Genomic DNA, 8517 nt, shown 5'->3' with positions numbered 1-8517 from the left:
TATTATTAGCTGTTTATACAGTATTTTTAACCAACAAATGTAAAAGCCCTTTGCAAATGAGGCAAATGCCTATGTTATGGACAAGGTAAACTGAAGCAATGTAAAGGGAATTCTTTTACTGGAAGCAGACCCAAAGCATCCACGTTTCTAGGCCAGGTGCCTACCCTGTACTGTAACCTACACTTCATCTAAAAATGAGTCTTTGATTATGTAAGCAAGTTAAGTATCTGGACCCCTGCACGTGATACTGAAGCATGCAATCTTGTTCCAGTGTGTAAAGTTTTTTTTCACTAATACTTCCTTGGATTTACTCCCTTTGTATAGAACAACCATAACTACAGGGACATTGGAGCATTTGCGGATCCACTGTTTATGCCCTTGAGAGCTAAATAAGTAAAAACTGACAATGAACGAAACAAAGCTCATTGCAGAATAATACTTATAATCAGAAGGTACACAAAATATATTAAATACACAAGTGAGAACAGATACTGAAACAATTAAGAATGGAATGTAACATCTGACCTTTATAAAAATCACAGAAAATACAATAGCCTATTATTAGGCTGTAGGATACAAAGACGTTTCAGCTAAAAGGCCTTATGTAACACTGCACTGTGCTATACTAACGTTTCCCCCATACTAACAGCTTTATTACTCCAGGCTTAACAATGAAATAAACATCAGAGAAAATCCATAAGGGAGAATGTGGTGGTTTTTTTATACTCTATTATAAGTAAAAGTGATAATGGACTATATTGCAATTATGAATTATTATAGAAAAGCATGGCTCCTTCTAACATGTCTAGACAAACCGTGTTTGCATTCCCAGCAGAGTCTACACCATCAGCTTTGACTGTTAAATTCTGTTACAACATGACTGACCTACCTGTAAAAAATGTTTCCAGGCTCTGTCAAAATTAGGATAAAGAGGTTTTAGGGCATGGTTGGGAAGGCAGGGGTGGGAAAAGGGCTAATGTACTAGTTTGCACTTTCAATTAGTATATGTTTAACATGAGTTAGCACTTAATACAGAGAAGGCATAATAATAAAAATCGCGCTAGTTATTTATGGTGAATTTCCTTCTTTTACCACACTGTACACTTCAGTCAGTTACAATCCACTTTGAACTGAAATGCAGATCCTAACCAGACCAGTAGATGGCACAAACCATTTATTTCACTCTGTTCATCACAATATTTATTGTAATGTCACAGAATCAGAGAATCACTTACTATCTTCAAAATAGTGTTCCTGTACATTCTGCTAACTTAAGAGCAGTCAATCCTAAGATATAATTTTTAAATGAATTAAATAGCTCATTCTAAAAAAATCACTTAACATGTATAGCACCGAACAAAAATTCTATTATATATGTGTCAAGAGCAAATAATCCTGCAATAAAGTTGGTAAGCAAATAAGATCTACATTTTAAGCTTGTTGCATATTTGTAACAATTGTTAATAATTTCAAATACCAAGTAAGAACTTGTTTAACCCTGTAGAAATTAATCTAACATGAAAAGGCCCTACAGTGATGGGTGCAATAGATAAATACGCTGGTAAAGCGTAACTTCACCAAGTAAATCTATAATGAAAAAGTGACTATAGATGGCAATGAAAAATGCCAGGAAACAATTACAGCAGTTGCTAAAATAAGACAAAATAAAATAAAGTCTTAGAAATTTATAATAAAAAATATTATAAGGATAGAAGTAATACAAATCAGCTTAAACTCACAGTGAGGGAAAAAGTAACCTTTATGTTAGTTATAAAGTGCTATAGGTAAAGATTTAAAAGAAATAGCGAATAATCAAACCTTCAAAAACTCCATGAAAATTTAAGGGGGGGGGGGGGAATCAAGAGCTCTAAATATTTGCCTAATGCAAAAAAAAAAAAAAAAAATCTAACAGCATCTATGAAATCCATATAATTTCAGTGGCAAGTCAAACAGACTTACCCAGTACCCAAGAGAATCAGTAGGTTTTAAATGCCAAAAATGTCTAAATACTTACAACGGAATCAGTTCATTCTACAGACATACTTCTGAGCATACTTCTGCATAAATCATTCATGACAGAGACAGTCATGGGTTATTAGGTTCTACAGAGGATCTTTCTAAACAAGAAAAACAGACACTAAAATATCCATAGATTGTTTTCATTATTTCAAAAAGAATACACGCTCCTGAAACATACCAGTTGTTTGCTTTGCTATTACAAACATGTTGGAAAACAGTTCTTGGAAAGAACAGAGAACAAAGGAAGTGAATGACACTGAAATACAGGGCCAGGGAAGTATCATGTTCTGTAAAGCACGATGCTTGCTCTTGTACAATTTTGACAGAATTCTTGGACTACTACAGAGAGAAGAATCAGGCTACCTATCTCCATTTTCTAAGTTGCAAAGATAACCTATAGCTCCGTAATTACAGGATTTAATGATACTTAATTTTATGTTTTCAAAGAAATATTATGACATCATGTCACTTTACAGGGCAAACCACTTAGCTTTATAGCTCTTATTCACTGCAGAAGCGCGTATTAAAAGCTATGCAATCATAGGGTAAATTATGCTCATATCTGTTGGTCAAATTACAGCTTAATAACATGAGAAAATTGTAAATAATGTGAAGATTCATAGTCTAATTATTTTTAATAGCAAGTAATTTATCAAATAATTATGAAAAATAAAGAAGCAGCCAGGTCTAATAGGCTGGAATATACAAGAACATCTTTCTGCACTAAGCCAAGAACTCCTGAACTGAAGTATTAATGCTAAGAGCGTCCCTCCCACCTCTCATTAGATCTACTCATCATACAGATCGTTCAACAGGTTTATCTGAAAGGAAAATTTGGGGGTTGACAGATTTGTTTTCTCTTGAACCAGCCCACTTTGTGCCACATGCTTGCCAGATCCAGTGCAAGGGGAGAATAGGAAATACACTGCCAGCAGTGGAAGAAGTGCTTTTCCTCATCAAACCCTAGTTGTACCAGATTAGGTACAAAGCCCAACTAATGATTGATTAAAAAGTGGGACAATTTAGCCTGGGACATTTGACAAAACAGTATTTTGATGGAAACATTTACAATTTTATAGATAAAACCAGAAGTAACAGACACCTGCTCACCACTGCAAAGAAACCACATTAGCATAACCAAAAAACTTAATGAAATTTAGTGCAACATCTCCAAAGCAATATTATGACAACACCATTTTGCAGGTTAAACACTCTAGTTTTATTGCAGGGATGGACAGCTGGGCTGTTTACCTTAATTTCTGAACATCTTGGACATCCACAAAGCATCTCCAGGTTGAAATGGAGAGCAGTAACCTAGTCAACAATCACAAGAAATTTCTCCACCTGTTACTCCCAACCACCAGGCTGAGGTTCTAAATTCACTGATCTCCACTTAGCTGGAAGTATGTATTTGACCCTCATGAGCACAACTACTCTGCTTGCATTAGCCTGAGCACGTGATGTGGTGTTTATGCCTACTGCAGGAAGACATACTATGCCTGGTTCAGCGTAGCAAAATTTTAATAATACATTTGATCTGGCAGAGTGAACTTGAATAAAGCACTGCTTAGCATCATGAGACTGCTCTGTTTTGACTCAGTCCTAGGTGCATTAAAAACAGATTTATTGTCCTGGCAAGCCGCGGTTCATTCAAATCCCCCTCTCAAAGCAGGCTGCAGGCAAGCACATGTTGCTCTACAGTGCCTTTCAAAAGTCAAACACCTTCAAATCAACTGATCATGAAGTCTCATGTCAAGCAATGGTCCCCAGTGAAGATATTCCAGAGGATCTGGTTTACCTACTGGTATAGCTTTTGAGAGCCTGCTACCCTTGCTCTTGCTCAGCTGGTTTCTGAAAATATACTATGTTCTCCCTTTTTCTTGTATCCAAGAAAGTATTCCACTTCTGTATCCCTCTGGAAGTGGAGCTTCATGCTTTGCTGCCGTCAAAGACTAGAGAATCTGTGCTGGTGGCAAATACTACTGATAGATCCTTTGTACGCGAAGCTTTTTATGTCCTTGTTACCTCCTCACTGCATGTCATCTTAGAACTCAAACTGGAGGAGGCACAGACTCATAACAATGTAACTGCTCCTCCTCTGAAGAGCTGGTTTGCTGAGAAAGGAAGGCAATGAAGACAGCCTTCACAATTTTGATCATCCCACAAAGGGCTGAGGAGGGAATCAGAGATACCATGAAGTTAACAGGAAGCTGAGGCAAATGTCTGTCCATCTCCAGAACACGCAAATTCACTCCTGACTCCAGCTGTTCCAGCTGAAGAGGATATGTTGTCTCTCCACCTAACTCACACAATTACTCTGTAACACATTTCTGCTAAAATGAGCAGCACCCTTATATACGTGCTACTAGAGTTGATAACAGTAACCCACCTCATTTTGATTTAAAAGCATTAGAGAATGACCATAGAAAAAACTTAGTTGGCAGTTCTGAAAAAAATAGTAACAGGGATTAGTGATGTCTTTAATTGATACGTAACAGTAGTGATAGTCCTTCACAGTGGAAACAGACAACGGTCCCTCTACTTGCCCTCAAAATAAAAGAAATTTGTTTCCAGATGGAGTATATCCTCAGTGTTCTACCCTAAAGCAGCAGAATAATTACCTAGTGTTGAAGTTTTGCTTCAAACAAGGCATCCTGTCAGCGGTGATTTCCTGATGTTGACAAAAAGCAGAGCACAAACAAACAAAAAGACAAACTAGGTATCTTTAGGAGCTAAGTAAAAGAAAAGTGGAAGCACTGGACATTTCTCTGATGGCTTCTCTTGACTGCACCAAGACAGTATCTTTGTATGTCATGAAGGATGCCCATATAAACACAGAAGTGGATTGAAGCATGGATAACCTTGTCACAGCTACTGAGAGAAATCCTGGCCCAAAAGCAGTGGTTGAAAAACTGTCTTTCAGCTCAGGTAGTATCAATGTCAGTTCAGGTGTGACAGCAGATCTCATTCTATTAGATTAGTTCTCTGCTAATCTCATTTTTCTTCAACTTCTGGGCCAAGAAGATTCAGTAGATATCTCCTCAGGTTAAACCCTTACAATACAGTAATGCCTTTGCCAAGGCTACACTGTGACTGTAAGCCCAAATTTACAGGACACTCTTGCAATTGCATTGGACAAGACCCCGACACTGCTGACAGGGTGCTGAACTGTAAAACATCAACATACTTAACATTAGTGTACAAACACTGAACTTCTACTTCAAATAGCAATCTGCAATTTTGCATCAGTAGTAATCTAAGGATAGACTTGTAGGTGAATCTCCATAAGCCAGAAATTTTGGGGTTTTTTAACCACATAAGGAGGCAAATGGCGAAATATTTGTTCAAAGTTCAAATCCCATGGTGTCTAAAGAAGAAGAAAAGTACTAGATCAGAAACGGGCCAAAAAAACTACCTCAGCAGGAGATGAGAGAATCAACAAGTGAAACTGCTCTTTGACTACGAGTATCACTGAGATGGAAAGCACAAAGTACTGGGTGACAAAAAGAATAATGATGATTAGAGTCGCAAGTGTTTTGGGTACAAGACAGAGCAGACTGATATATTCCAGCTGAACAGTAAAATACCCTTGTTATTGGTTATTTCCTCAAAAACCTGGCTGAACAGCCCCCTCCAGGGTACAAAACCGCTATACATTAACATTTGGTGGAAAGTTTTCTTCCAGTACAAGTAATGTAACTACTATCCTTCCAAAACTTCAGTAAATATCTCTATACTAACAGAGGAAATATGAACTGCATTACAAAGATAAGTTAAAGAAAAAAAAAGCTATTCTAGGTGACTACATAGGTATGGGTCTCCATAAAACCTTTAGAGGTTCCTTCTCCCAACGCTGTGACAGAAATAGGAGGGCAATATTGAGTTTGCAGATTGGTCAGCAGCAAGTTCCAAGAACTTTCCAAGGTCCTCAGTTTTCTGAGGGGATAACAGACACAGCATTTATTGTTCCTGAAATTAGCTTCCCTGGGTCAGAGACTACTACTCAAAGAATGATTACAGACTTGAGGGGTTTTCTCTAGTCAAAGAAGGGAAACAAATGTCATACTTAAGTATTTTAGCAACTCTTGCCACAGAGACAATTTATTGTCTCAGAACAATGACCATAAATACAACATTAAATAATTCAATTGATAAATGCTGGCTACAATCTCCAGAGAGAGGAAAAACCACCCCAAAACCAGGGTAAAACCTGCTCCTTTGGAGCCTTGTCAGCTTCTCTCTGAAATACGCTGATTTTTTAATGCCTTCCAAGGCTACCATCTCACCTGTTGTGACAGTGGTCTTTTAGCTAATATGTTTGACTTCACAGTTTCAGGTCAAAAATATTTCCTCTGCAAACACGGGCAAGTCAAAGTCCACAGACTTCTCAGCTCTCACTTTGTGTGAATGTTGTGAGACTTCTTCCTTACATTATTTTCTGACACGGTAAATTTTTTTGAGATAGCATCTGCCTTTGTGTGTGGGTGCACTGTGCCTTGAACTATCAGGTCCTAAAACTGGTGGTATCATAGTAAAAAAATTATTAAAAAAAAATCTAGCTCAGAGGTAGAAACACTTTTTTCCCTCTTGTGGGTAGCTATTGCAAAGCTACAATTAACCTCAATTAATAGGAAGGGTAAACTTCATATGAAGAATATGCTGTTCAGGTGTTCTTAATGAGAGCAGCACTTGGCACTGTTTAATCTGTCTGTAACAGGGAGCTCTGCTGGGGTGAAAATTGAAGTGGCTACAGCTTAATCCAAGAGAAAAATAGGGTTGGTTCCCTGCCTCTTCCCCCACAAAAAAAGCAATTCTTCTAATAAAAGCTACCTAGAAAAGAGTCTGTTTGGACCCTGAGCACATCAATTGGCCTTAATTGCCCTAAACATCCTCATCTGAGACCCCCACCCCCACACTCTGTCCACTGACCCATTTCAGCTCAGGCTGAAGCCCCTAGTCCTTCTCCGAGCTGCATAGGTGGGTCTCTGCTCAGTCCTGACCCCTGCTGTGCCTGACTTGAGTGGACTTCCTGGATTCCTGACCTCCAGCCTGCCTCATCACCACACATTTGTGTCATTTCTGACACAGTCATCACATTTCTGATGATCACTGGGCTGCACCCAGAATCTGTTAGTGTCACCAACCTCAACCAGCTACTGAAAAACTAATTTTCTGCAAACCTCACCTTAGGCAGTAGTCTAACAATTAAGATCTTTCCCATTGCTCTCGCTGTTCCTTCCGCCTATTAAAATAAGAAATATTCAAAGTGCCAACTTACACTCTACCTACAAGATGGGTGGAACTGACAAGAAGAGATCAATTTCACTAAAGCTAAAAATAGGAGAAAATTATTAAACCCTGTAAAAAACCTGTCCTCTCTATAGTTTCTACTGTTCTAAGATTTACATTTTCAAGTAATGAGGTTTCCCTCACATCCCTTGAGATACATTTTATACTCAATACACAAGAATTATTTCCTATTAGCGCTCTCAGTGCTCTCGCAGTTCTACAAACTTCTTGTGGACTATGCAAAAAAATAGCATTCTATGCATGCTATTTGTATCAATTATATAACTATCACAGACCAGCAATATTTACATATACAGTTTAATCATTATGCCATCAATCCAGGCTGTCAATGACTTTAATTTACTAATGATTTTTTCAATATTGTTTCCCAAAGTAGAATATACTGGACAATGCATTGTAGAAAAAAATTGAGGATTTTAATTTTGATTTCTGAATTTTAAGGTTTTTAACTGAAAACTTCCCTGTGCATCTGAAATTACTTCATTTGTATTTCTACATAACTTAGCTTTTTAGTTGCATACTTCTGAGGGGAGTTATATTGCCTGATATTTCAGACATACAACTAGCTCAGTACGAAAGAAGAAGGGCAAACATCACTACCTGATCAGATGGCTGTTGACCTTGGAACATCCTCATCTAAACTAAGTAGGCAGGTACAGCACAAGATCTGAGTAAGAGTCTGGGTAAAGTAAGAGTTTGGGTGAGATAAAAAGCTTCAAAATCAAGCAGATACGTTTTGTTGACTTATTTCCCCCTTCAATTTTTTGTATTCCCAAATCATGAGAATATACAGTTTAAGTCATAAAAAACTTTTACTGCTGCTGAAAGACAGTTTCATCACCCTCTGCTTCCCACTTAATCCCGGCTACATACCTGTCCCTACTGGAAAAAATGTTTTCTACAGCCACAGTGATCCATATGCAGGTTAAAACTGATCACTTTTGTCAGGTTATATTTCAGTGCTGGCTTAAAGCATATGTGAAACTACAGCCTCATTAATCAGCAAATTTTATCTAATTACCAGAAGTCACAAGGGATGACCCTGCTACTGTACCGTTTCACAGCTTCCATTCCCAAACTTATGGGTTGTGTTCTCCCCTTTTGTCAAGCTTGTGACCCAAATACTAGCACGTACGAACAAATTCCTATCACCCTTGAGACCCAGTCCGTATCTGCAGTGGTCCCCAG

This window comes from Falco punctatus (assembly GCF_963210335.1).
Source record: "Falco punctatus genome assembly, chromosome: 12".
NCBI classification, from domain to species: domain Eukaryota; kingdom Metazoa; phylum Chordata; class Aves; order Falconiformes; family Falconidae; genus Falco; species Falco punctatus.
The sequence above is the reverse complement of the archived record's forward strand: the minus strand, read 5'-3'. Positions refer to the sequence as shown.